This window comes from Dicentrarchus labrax, unplaced genomic scaffold (genome assembly GCF_905237075.1).
Source record: "Dicentrarchus labrax unplaced genomic scaffold, dlabrax2021, whole genome shotgun sequence".
NCBI classification, from domain to species: Eukaryota; Metazoa; Chordata; class Actinopteri; family Moronidae; genus Dicentrarchus; species Dicentrarchus labrax.
In genome coordinates, this window is record NW_026136717.1 from 9,987,807 (window position 1) to 9,999,837 (window position 12,031).

General features: G+C 38.0%; 1 protein-coding gene across 39 annotated transcripts in view; it reads right to left on the minus strand.

Annotated features, from left to right (window-relative positions):
- Positions 1-12,031, minus strand: part of LOC127379623 (receptor-type tyrosine-protein phosphatase delta) — a 353,106-nt gene that overhangs the window by 198,486 nt on the left and 142,589 nt on the right. For all 39 annotated transcript variants that reach the window (XM_051429470.1, XM_051429457.1, XM_051429468.1 and 36 more), the window contains exons 6-7: positions 10,104-10,213; positions 351-394 (exon numbers count right to left, since the gene is read on the minus strand). The gene's annotated coding sequence lies outside the window, so the exon portion shown is untranslated. The remainder of the gene's footprint in view (positions 1-350; positions 395-10,103; positions 10,214-12,031) is intronic.

Here is a 12,031-nt window from a genome sequence, read left to right on the forward strand (position 1 = left end):
GGTTTAGGTTGCCAGATATAGTCTGTCCCCCCCTCCCGCCCCCCGCCCCATTGCAGGTCAGGAGATGGGAGGGATTGAGCAAGAGTCGAGATTCAGCTTAGCGCTTGATTTGATATCACTTGACATATTCTCCAGCCCTGTCTCTGCGCTCAAAATGGGCAACTTCTCTCTTAAACAAAGACGGATATTTGGACATGTGATCGGCTCGAACCCTTCGCAGATAAATGTGAAAACGTAAAGAAAGCACAGCATGTGGGCGGCCTTGAATTTGAGCAAATGGGAAATAATGCAAAACAGAGGTCAGATCATTCTTGTCCTCAGCTCATCAACTATTCTTTCCAGAGTCTTACCTGCCGCAGGCCTCATCCTGTGGTTGACGTCTCAGGAAAGAGAACTGCATAAGTGAGAAAGACAGAGAGAAACAGGATAGGGATGAATAGTTTAATCAACCTGTTTGTGTGAAGTAAAAGACCAGCTATATCTGCACACTTATTACAAACAACAAGGATGGCCTACTAAAAATAAAGCACCAGTGAAGTTTACTGTACAGTATTTGCCATAAAAAAAACTCTTGTTAGGTTGTTCAGTTAATTAGTTAATTTACTCAGACCCATTATGTACAAAATATATAGTAAAGACAGAATACTTGTTTTGCAACCAAATTTCAGCTGAAGGAACAGAAAATTGCATGTGCAGTAGAGAATGACTTAACCACAGTTATCGATTGGCTTTGTGAATTATAATGAAAACAAGTGTAATTACATTTTCCTTTAAGTAGCACAACAAATTAGGCTTGTGAGTTATTCTGGAAGCAAAAAGAGGGGGGAAAAAACATCTTACATTTAATGTGCTGGGAAGATTTTCTCAGGCTATTTCCTTGCTAAATGCATTAGCAGATGCTGCTGTGCCCATACAAGCCTGTGGACTAATATTCTTGTAAATGATTAGCTACTTATTTAACCAACAGGGAGAAATGTGCTTTGGGTGGTAACAACAAAAATGAGTTGGGGATAAACATTTATTTATTTATTTATTTATTTGCAACACTGGGTGAGCTTTAATTTCACTCATTATCTTTTAAAATGTTTTTGTAGGGCTTTATGGCAGTCAAATGAGATGATTAGCAACGATGATTATGAATGTCGTGATTACTCTAGTCTCTCTGCCCAAAACTTCTCATTTGTGTTAATTCAGAGTAAATCTTCTGTGTGAATGTTGCTGTTTTTTATGTAAAAGCAGAAATGGAAGCAACTCCACATTTAGTTGCATTAAAAGGTCTTCATGGACATAAGTAGAAATATAGTTCGTGTTAGGGTCCCAACTTGTAAATGGCAGGGTAACATAATTACCCAGGTGAGGATATGGCTGGTTACTATCCCCTTCAACTTGACTTCATCAGCAGTGGGTTTTGCTAAGTTCCTTGTTATCTGGTTTCTCTCTATACACCCTGTTCATGTTAATGAATCCACAAATTAAATTGTAGAACAGAGGAATATTATGGCGTTTTGATGTGGTGAGGAATACTCAATTAGGCTGGATTTGGCCCCCGTAATTATTACATTATAGCTAAGATAAGTGTTCAATGGCAACAAATGCTTTGATGGACGCCATTCTGTAACAAAGGCAACGGGTGAGCAAAGACGAAAATGCCAGAACAGAGGAGCGAAGGGGTAAAAAAAAAAAAAGGAAAGAGAAAAAAAAAAGCAAGTGAGAAAGTGACAAGAAAGCTATCGCACGGGAGCCCCTGTCTGCAGCAGCCATATTTCATTACACAGCACCGAAGCTTAGGAGGCAATCAAGCATATTTAGCCATCCTCGTCTCGCCCCCCCCAAAGCAATTATTACTCCCCAGTTTTTTACTGTGCTTTGCCATGGGGAAAATGAACCGCAGTACTTATCAGCTCAATGCATACACAAGTGACTGGGGTGGAGGACATGTAGGTGTGCGTGTGCGTGTGAGCAAGGGCACGCGCGGACGCTTGTGTTTACGTTTTGGGGAGGTGTCGGAGGGGAGGGCGGTGGCAAGCTGACCACTAGTGAGCAATAGGTTAGCTTTTTCAATCCCATTAGCTCGGTAACATCAGCACATTTAGGGGCAGCAGGCGGAGCGAGTGGAGATACAGAGATAACCATAAACATGTCACCAAAAATGCATTGTTATTTGCATTCATATTGGAAAGAGCCAAATTGATGTGGGGTCAAACAGGGAAGGTGAGGGTTTATGACCTGTGCATAGCTCTGCTGTCAGCAGCTCTGATCTATCGGACCGGCCAGCCTTGTCAGGCTTTACGCCTGATTATATTATCATGGCTGACGATCAATGTGAATGAATGATTGTTCATCCGCAAAGGGGAGTAGAATGAATAAAGCAGAATGCAAACAGTACATTCCTTAGTAATACAGTGAATGGGAATGCATTTCCCATCCTGAAGCCATCTAGTTAAGTGATGCATTGCATGCCAGTGCAATACAAAACACTTTCAAAATACTTTGGCTGTGTCTTGCTCTTTCATTCAGTCGGTGTGTTTTTTGAAATATTATCTAGCGGTAATAGAGTGAAGCAGCAGAACTGTGAAATAAAAAAACAAACATACTTCACTATTCTGTGGGTTTTGAGCAGCTAATGTGCACTCATTTGGGTGGCACAGCCGCCAACTGCAGCATTAGTCCCCATCTGGGGACTTGTGTTTTGGTGAAAGTGCTTCTCCATTTGTGAGACTCTTCAGTTCTGGGCATCCTCCCCAAGCCCATAACTCAACGTCCCTCTATCACTCCCATGCGACTGGCTGTCATAATCATCGGCATTATGCTACCTCAATGGGCCTGATTTACAAGTCTGGACATGGCACCAGCTCTGCGCCAAGGGGTAAACATGAGGCTGTTTGCTACCGCCAAGCCTATTTCTCCCTCTGCATTTAATGGGACCGATATTCATAACAGAAAAGTAGCTTATCAGATCTATGATTTGTTTACAAGACTGCAAATAAAACCCTTTAAAAAGGTGGCAGATTTTGTTTAAAATTCTAAATCCAGAGCTATATTTTTGCAGTCAAATACAGTACGTACAAAAACACTGCATAATTTAGGATCCAATATAGTATACATGAATGTATGCATTTATCAGGTTTAAACATTTTTCTATTACGGACTGTCACAAAATTATTGAAGGGTGTCAGAAAAGCAAGTTTTTTTTTCTTTTTCACTGGAGGTTTTCTCAGCCCATACCTCAGTTTCATTTCTTCCGTCCATCATAAAGAACTGGTAATAAATCAGCTTTGAGAAATGCAGGCTTTTTATAGAAGTAGATATGTGTGCTAAATATTATATCTACCAACAAAAAAGTTAAATGTACCCCTAACATAATTCAAATTCAAGTGGGGCCCAGCTTACTCATTCATGGCAGTAACAACCATTTTGGAATTAAAAGAATAGAGTGATTTGAATCGTCACCATTTTGTTTTCCAGAAATGTGACAGTTGATTATCCAATTTTTGGATGTACATCGGGGGCTACGTGAAAATATTGTAACATTAAGACCTTATGGTTTAAATTGGGATACAAGTTCTTAAATTCTTTGTACTTTGTTTCTTTTAGTTAATTATGTAATGAATCCAACCAATTCAGAATTGCTGTATTATTGTGAGAAATTGGGGGTAGACTGTTCGAAAGCGGGGCCTTGCTTTTTAAAAACTCAGATATAAGGTTAATCCCCGTTCTCTCTCCAATAACTTTCATACAGTGCCTAATATTTGTATATTTAAAACCAGATTTTTTTTTATTAAAAAGAAAGTACACTTATATTTAGTTGAAAATGTAAAAAAATATGCAGCGTCCACAGAACGTGATTAGATTCTATGAAACTATATTTGCTTCAGTATATGCAGTAACTAGATGGTCTCACATTGCTTTAGATATTGAAATATATTATATTTCATGGTAGTGATGTGTCTTACTATAAGCCTTTGTCTTTGGACTTTGATCATACTTTTTTCACCTTGAGGCAGCACCTGGCCCTTTCCTTAACCCTCTCATTCATTCCATAAGATTATATTAGCCCCTATTTATCCACATATTGCCCCTGCTAAATGATAGGCCACATAAATCAATTTTTATATATACACACACAATAACAGTTATTTGCGGCTTCCAAACCGCTTGCTGATAGCTGCCATTTCTTATCACTGCGCTTGAATATAGAACCGGTATGAAAGCACTTTTGCTTGCTGTCTAAATGGAGGAGACTGAGAGAGAAAGGGAATGCATTTTTGTTCAAATTACTTAAGCTGCCTACAAAGCTCTCTGTAAAGCTGCAAAAAAAAAATAAATCCCTAAAAAGAGAAACAGTCTTAATGACATACAATCACTGACATATTACCGTGGTCTTTTCTCATCCAGTTGTGTGCAGGTACTGTGTTTTCTGGTTCTAGATTTTATTTAGCATGTCCAATAAACTCATGCTGGTATATACTATCTTCAAGAAGCGTTCACAAAAAGCTTTCTTACAACTTCAGGAGAGGTAATAATATCCATAAAGCAACACGCACATATTTTCCTTTATATTTCTGCCGTCTGCCATCTGCGGCATTAATTTGAAACGCCTGATACGTAAGCTAATCAAGCATGTTTATTTTTCCTCTTGTTGAGTTGTAGGCTTTAAAATTTGTGAGGAAAATGTGTAGACCGTAGTTAATGAACTGAGCTGGAATGAGTTCTCATAACTGTGAAGTGAGAGCACTGAAAAACACAAAGCACATATCCTCCATCTCTTTTAGCTCATAAGGCAGCAAGAGAGAATTAGATTTTTCTCCAAATGGCATCAAGTGTAGGTGTTACGATAGTAGGGGAGGGCCCATCGGCGGACAGCGTGATGTCGTGAGACCATTTGATAGACAACAGCACAGCAGGACAAAAGAAGAGAGGAAGTGGGATTCAGGACTCGAGAGCCAAGAGACACTTTCTATTTCACTCTCTTGCTCCCAACTGCTCCCAGTGCCAGAGACACGGGCCGCTGCACAGACAGATGGCAGGGAGGTGTGTGTATGTGTGTGCACGCGTGTGTTGGGTGGTGACGCCATTCAGCTTTGTACGAGTGTAAGAGATGGAGTGCGAGAGATATAAGAGGAGAAAATGAAGGAGGGGAAAAACACTGCAGAGGTGTGTGTGTGTGAGTGTGTGACTCTATCATGAAGGAAATAATCTGTGTTCTTTTTTTTTTCTTTTTTTTAATTCCACATCCAAATAGCTTGTCTACTTCGTTACAGCAGCAATGGAAGTTAATTTGCGCTGTCACTTTGCGCTCATTCGTCAAACTGCGCAGGGTAAGCTTTGCAAATAAGGGACCTCTCTGGATGACTAGAGGCACACCTACTGGAGGAACTGTGGGTGTGAGGAGGAAGTGGGTGGAAAGATTCTGTATTGACAGACTGCCATCTACTGGATTTTACTATAATTTCAATACCTATTATTTTATCATCATGACTCCTCTTGCATACAGTATATGCATACATGTATTTCCCTTCAATGACTGTGATTTACTGTAACTATGCCAGCTTTATGTGCACGTATCTAAAGCTTTAAAGACAGAAAGCTATTCTCTCTGCAGCTAATTTATTCTGCATTGGTGGTCCCCTTTCTTAGTGTGATCGTTAGAAGTTGTTTTTGATCTTGAGACCTTCAAACGAGTATTTATCTTCATTTTTTTTAGTAGACATGCTTTAAAAAATTCACCTGAAAATCAAGAAAATAACTAAGTTGATTTCCCATACCGACTAAAGAGATGTATATGTGTTGTTAGATAATGTCAATCATTTTTCTGCAACCTGTGCAGTTTGTTTTTGAAGGAGACAACAAAGGAAACTCCATTAATTTAGTGTAAAAAAGACAAAAAACAAATCTATTAATAAAGCCTCCCAATATTTATGCATCACTTGCATGTATATATGTATATATCAAATAAAAACTAATGGAAGCCAATTTACTTTAATGATGGAAGGTAATCGCCTCAGTCTCTTAGGTGAGTCATGGAGGGCAAATGGTGATACACAGCACCATCTTGTGGTTGTATCACACTGGGTAAAGGTTGGCATAACACCCCATCTGACTGAAAAATAGCCAAATATATACATTTAATGAATTCATTTGAAGCCAACATATATTTACTGACGACTCAAACAGCTAAAATAGCCTTTTTCCTTAAAGTTTGATACTAAGGGAGGTGTATATTAACATTTCTCTTTCATTCCTACTGGGGATTGTAATCGGATTAAGTATGCAGAGGTTTTAATTGAATAGATCATAACACTCGCTTTTGCTATGTAGACATTTACCTTAAATATATGATATGGAATGCCGAATTATATAATTAATCATGTCTACAAGCAATAACCAATGCTATTTTTGCTCCATCAGTGTTTATTTTTCTGTGTGCCTGCATGCACATGTGGTTGTATTTTTTTTTTTACTTAAGAGCGAGATCTTTTAATGTATTTCAAAAATGCACCAGAGCCTTTACCTGTCACACAACTAATGAGCAGCCGGTGTGCAGTTAACGGTCATGAAATATGCACCAGACTTAAATACCTCATCCATAGTGCCTTGAGATAAATCCGCGCATTTCATTAAACACACACAGCGGCTCGGCTCTGCTGAAAAAATTATTCCTCCTTTGCAGAGGAAATAAAATTAATTTTCTACGCTGTTTCCTTATAATCACAATAGCAGTGTAATGTTAAAGAATTAGCACGTTTATTACGACAAATTAGGGAAGGTTATAAATTTGTGCCTCTGAACAACCCTGCTGATTCACAGAGCACACAGTGTAGAAGTGTGTACTGTATTTAGGTAAGTAATTTGGAGGTTATCATAAGTTCTCCCTAATCATTAAATTTTTTTTGTATTTTCCTGATCTACTATGGTCAGTACTTCAGTCTCTAATCCTGTCTGTTTGTGGCTTAGCAGAGATTCACCCTGGGAAACCCCTTGCTGCTATCTGACATACAACAGATTTGATCCATTTTGCAGAGCATATCTGTCTTTTTCAGATTGGCGTTTTTCAAAAGAAATGTGTCAGCACTCTGGGGATTATGCTTTTTTTTTTACTAATCACCAAAAGACACAACCTGCCTGACATTTCTTTGGTTCGACAATGCAGTGCGCCGAGCAAAAGTCCTTTCCCATTTAGATGCTTATTTTGATCTCCTTTTATTCTTATTGTATTGGTACAATCAGATGTATTAACCATTAACTTCATGCTTGGCTGACTTACATGATTATCTCGTGCAAATGAAAAGTGATTTAGCAGAAAAAAGAGCAGAAGATGGACTAATTTCACAACCTTGTTCTACTGATGTTGGTAGCGAATAGACTCATCATCAGTCATCCAGATTTGCTCTTTTAAGAGTGAGCATGAGTAGTTGGCACGGTTTTCTCTGTTGGGGGACGAACCATCTATCAAAGCATCCTGGAGGTGAATATTCGAGTAAACATTTTCCCTCTCAGTCCTGCCTCCTGACAGCACTTCCGCACAGTTTTCACAGAGGAAATCTAGAAAATCTAATTTATAATATACTGCATAATGGTTTCTAAACTAAATATACTGTAGTACATATGTTTAGAGGGCTGGGGCTCAGGCTTCACAGACAATTCTTACTCGTGTGCTGTGTGTGTGCTGTGTGTGTGTGTGTGCTGTGTGTGTGTGTGTGTGTGTGTGTGTGTGTGTGTTTGCTAACCGGCTGTTGTTGAGTGCACTCAAGTGTAAGAACACAACATGTGGGATGAGTGTGATGGATTCCTGGTATCGTTGGTAGTTATTTGTGGTGTGCCTATAACCACAATTCCCCAGCCACAGCTTATTGCAGGGTGAAGCTGAGCGAGATATACTCTGAGGCTGGCATAAAGCCACCGGACTTTGTAATAATTCATCAGCCAAAAGGCCTTCCATGTACTCACCGTGCAATATTTATACCCCACTGAATGTATTTTCTCAGCTACATCATCGCACAGGCCCAGGGCAGGGATTTTCCCTTCTGAGAGCAGGTTTTAGTATTTCAGACCTTAGTTAAATCTGGGAAACAATTCTATGAATTTGTCCCATGATCACATTCTGTCTGCTTATAATGATGTATATGGCTCCAGTGTCAGTGCCTGTTTTATCTAATGTATTCATCTGCAACTAAAATGATGATTGTAGGATTTCAATAATGCTGACAACAATAATTTGGGTACTACTTTTAAATGATTATTTACTAAAAGATGGATATCAGGCCGGAATGCCAGTGAGTTTGTTATGTGTCTTGTCTTTGTCCCTGTATGAGCTTGTTCTGATATTCTCTCTTAGGCTGTCCGCAGTACCCCATTCAATCCAGTTTGAACTCTCAGCAGAGTTTATGTCTATTCTTTGTCTGGTTTGTTCTTGATTAGCCCTTTCTTCGTCTTTGTTTCCATTTGCTTTTCTTTTTCTTTGTTTGTGTTGTTTCATTACAAATTTATTTTCTGCTTCCTCAGAGAGGCTTCACATGAAATTTAAATGCTTCAAAATATGGTTAAAAAAATATTTTCTAAAGCGGAGGAGTGCTGATGGAGACGTGGAGAAAAAAAACATTTTTTTTATTCAACACATTCTTGCTAATGATGGTGCTCTCTTAAAGATGCAAGCTATTTAATGAAGCGCAAATATAAAATGATACTGTGTGCAATTATATGAACAGATTATGTAAGATAATTATAACACACTAAAACCTTGATTAATATAATTTTTATTTGTGAGAAAGTTTAGAAATTAAAGTTGAATGATTCAATCTTTGATTCTATTTTCTAAAGTTTACAAAAGTGGAAGAAAATTAAGTGCGTGTCATTTTTGTTGACTGAGTTAATAATACAAGTGGTAGTCAAAAGAGCTTTTCTGTTCAGCCTCCCCTTAATATTTCTGTCCTCTTTAAAATTCACTGTCAACACTAACTTAACCAACTATGTTGATGATACACAACTTTGTACTTTCTTAAACTAATTAGCTTCAGATAGTGATATGTGTTTCATTATGTCTGGTCCAATTCCACATCATAATTAGTCCCATAACTCTTTATATATAACGAAGTCTCAGTCCTAAAAGGCTAACTCTTTATACTCACATACAGACACGGTTTGAATTCCAGACTTTTAACTCATTTTGAAACTTCCAATGGGAGTAGATCAGTAACCTTGTGAGTGAGTTTCATCTTATTGTAATATGAGCACAAAGATCCAGTGTGAAACATTAAGGAGGATCTGTTGGCAGAAATGGAATATAATATAAGGTATGTTTTCATTAGTGTATAATTACCTGGAAATAAGAATCATTGTGTTTTTGTTCCCTTAGAATGAGCCATTTCATATAATTTTATATACAGGAGTAGTAGTTTGTGCCTCTGGCTTGTAATGGGAGGGTGAAACAAGTGAATTGCAATCTGCAACTACACCGCTAGATGCTACTAAATCCTATACACCGGTCCTTTAAAGTCTAATAGATTACCATGTCAGTGGTTTAGAGCATTGTTGTTTTACATATTTTCAGGTCCAAATTAGAACAAATTGTGCTAATTATGGTTGTCAAAATCTTTTACCAGCTCCTCAATTCAAATCAATTGAAATTGATTAAAAGTCATCGTAAAACTCATCAATTACATTTTTATTTTATTATAAACAAAATAGTGGTTTATGTTTTTCAAAAACTGGTACAAAAAATGTAACGTAAAACAATCTTTACAAAATCTTTAAGTTAAATACATCCTTGAGCTTTTCACAAAATTCAACCTACAGTCATTTTATGCAATTTAATCTGAAAGATTTTCTTGTTTGGTTCAAAAAAGGCTCTCCCACAGCATTCTATAGTTGACAATGCTGTTCCAATTTATTCTGAAAGCTGCTTTTCTCATAGTAAAACCTTAAAGTGAAGAGAAATATGCTGCAGCTTATTTAGGAATTAAGCTCTTTTTTTCTCAAGAATTAATGGGATAAAGTCATTACTAAATGTGCAACCACAAATTTTAAGTTCAATATGGAAAACCTTGCTTGAGGAAAAGAGCTGCCCTGTGAAATGTGTGGGTTGTTGAACTTGAAATTACACTCACCAAGAAATGAGGCTTCTCTGTCGGGTTCATGCAGGTGCCAACATGCTGCCCGATGCTGTAGTATTACCTCGCCGACACACCACTGAAATCAATGCCCCCTTTGCCCCTACCTAGGAGATGAGAAAAAGTCATTGGAATAAGGTTTTCGTCCAAAACAACTAAACAGAAAATATGAAATGAAGCATGGTTTAAAAAATACATACGTTAGGAATACAAACTGGAAAAACTGAAGTATGCCAAGTGAGTTTCTACTATTCTGTCGATAACAGCACCAAAATCAACAAGCATCAACATACTGCTTGCGTGAGAGGCTTAGTCCATCAGTTGAAAGCAAATAAATCAGTGAATGAAATGCATTTCTAATATTAGCATGTTTTTCATGGACTATTTTCAACAATGCACTTATTTATTTACTGTTGCAGAGAGCAGGCAAAAGGGATACTTATGGGAGAAGCACAAACAAACATGTCAGATTTGATACGTTCAATTTCTCTTTTTTTACGTTTATTGTGGTGCATTGTGTCTCTCAAGCAACCGGCTTTCTTTACCCACTCTTTTGATATTTCAGTGTGAGTATAAGAGGACCAAAGCTAGAAAATGTAACACAGAAAAACTGTGCCCACTTTAACATCGCTCCATTTTCATATTACTGTCATTTGGCAAATGTGTCTGTCGTACCAAAGATGTCTCAGCGGTAGGCAGGATAAACCTACTTTAGCTATATGAATTCACTGCACGTCTGAACATTGAAATGACCGTAACTGTTCTTTTTCTACTCATGTTTGCAATAAAAACCTCAAATAAAGTGGCCTTTAAGTAAAATCCAAGCTCAAAGTAATCATCCATGGTCAATCTAAAAGACTCCACTTTGTATCTCGGTGGCATCCCCTTAGTGTTATTAGAAAAATATCCTTAGCGTTTTTCAACTCACGAGGCTGTATTTGCATAGAATTAACCTCTCAAAAGACATATTAAAGACGGGCCTAAATCTGACGTGCCTTTGGAATAGCTTATGTGCATTTGCATAACGTTTGCCTCCTGTGCAGGTGATAAAGCAGTATTAAGCCTGGATTACAGTATTTGATTTTGTTTGTGTGCGCGTGTGTGCGTCTGTGTCTGTGTGTGTACGTACAATGAATATATACCTAGCTGTGTACCAGAATATGTGCAAACTGGAATCTGTTTTAGCTGTTTTGGCATGCCTCCCTATCGCCAGCAGGGCCAAAGAGAACAGTGTGCTATGCCTGACTGCCATGTTACTCATGTGACCTCATGAAAGTACAAGTCCCTTCAAGCGGTATAATAAATCATTGCGGCCGGGGCTGGCCCACAACACATGCTTAGCTGCACAAACACACACACATGCACACACTTTTTGCTAGCCATAACATAATATATCAAATTTAAGAAGTATGGACACACAATCATACTGGGTACACTGACCCTTCGAGGTAACAGGATGGACCAGTAGTCAGTTAGGTCATACCACAAATCTCAGTGGAAGGCCTACTGTTAAACCCATGGATGAACAAAATATACTTTACATAATATAAAGCTATCTTAACATTAGGAGCCATAATTCAACACAGCAGTAATGCTTTATGGTTTATGGCACTCCACCTTTTTCCCAATTATAAATTGTCTTTGATGTAAAAAGATAGCATTTCTCACCGTTAACAGGTCACTTCTCATTTGTTGTTAGCAGTTTTGTGAAGCAGACTTTGAAAAGTTTTTTAGCTGCTGCTATTCTAAACCAGGTCACCTGCTACTGCTGCGAATTCTGCTTTATATAACACAACTCCATCTGACAGGGGTAAGGCACCTACGTACCCATTGTTCTCAGTAAAATGCACTCCAACATGATTTAACAAGTGTTTTTAAGACTTTCTTTCTGAGAAGAAACTGTAGATTCAATTTAAATTTAATGC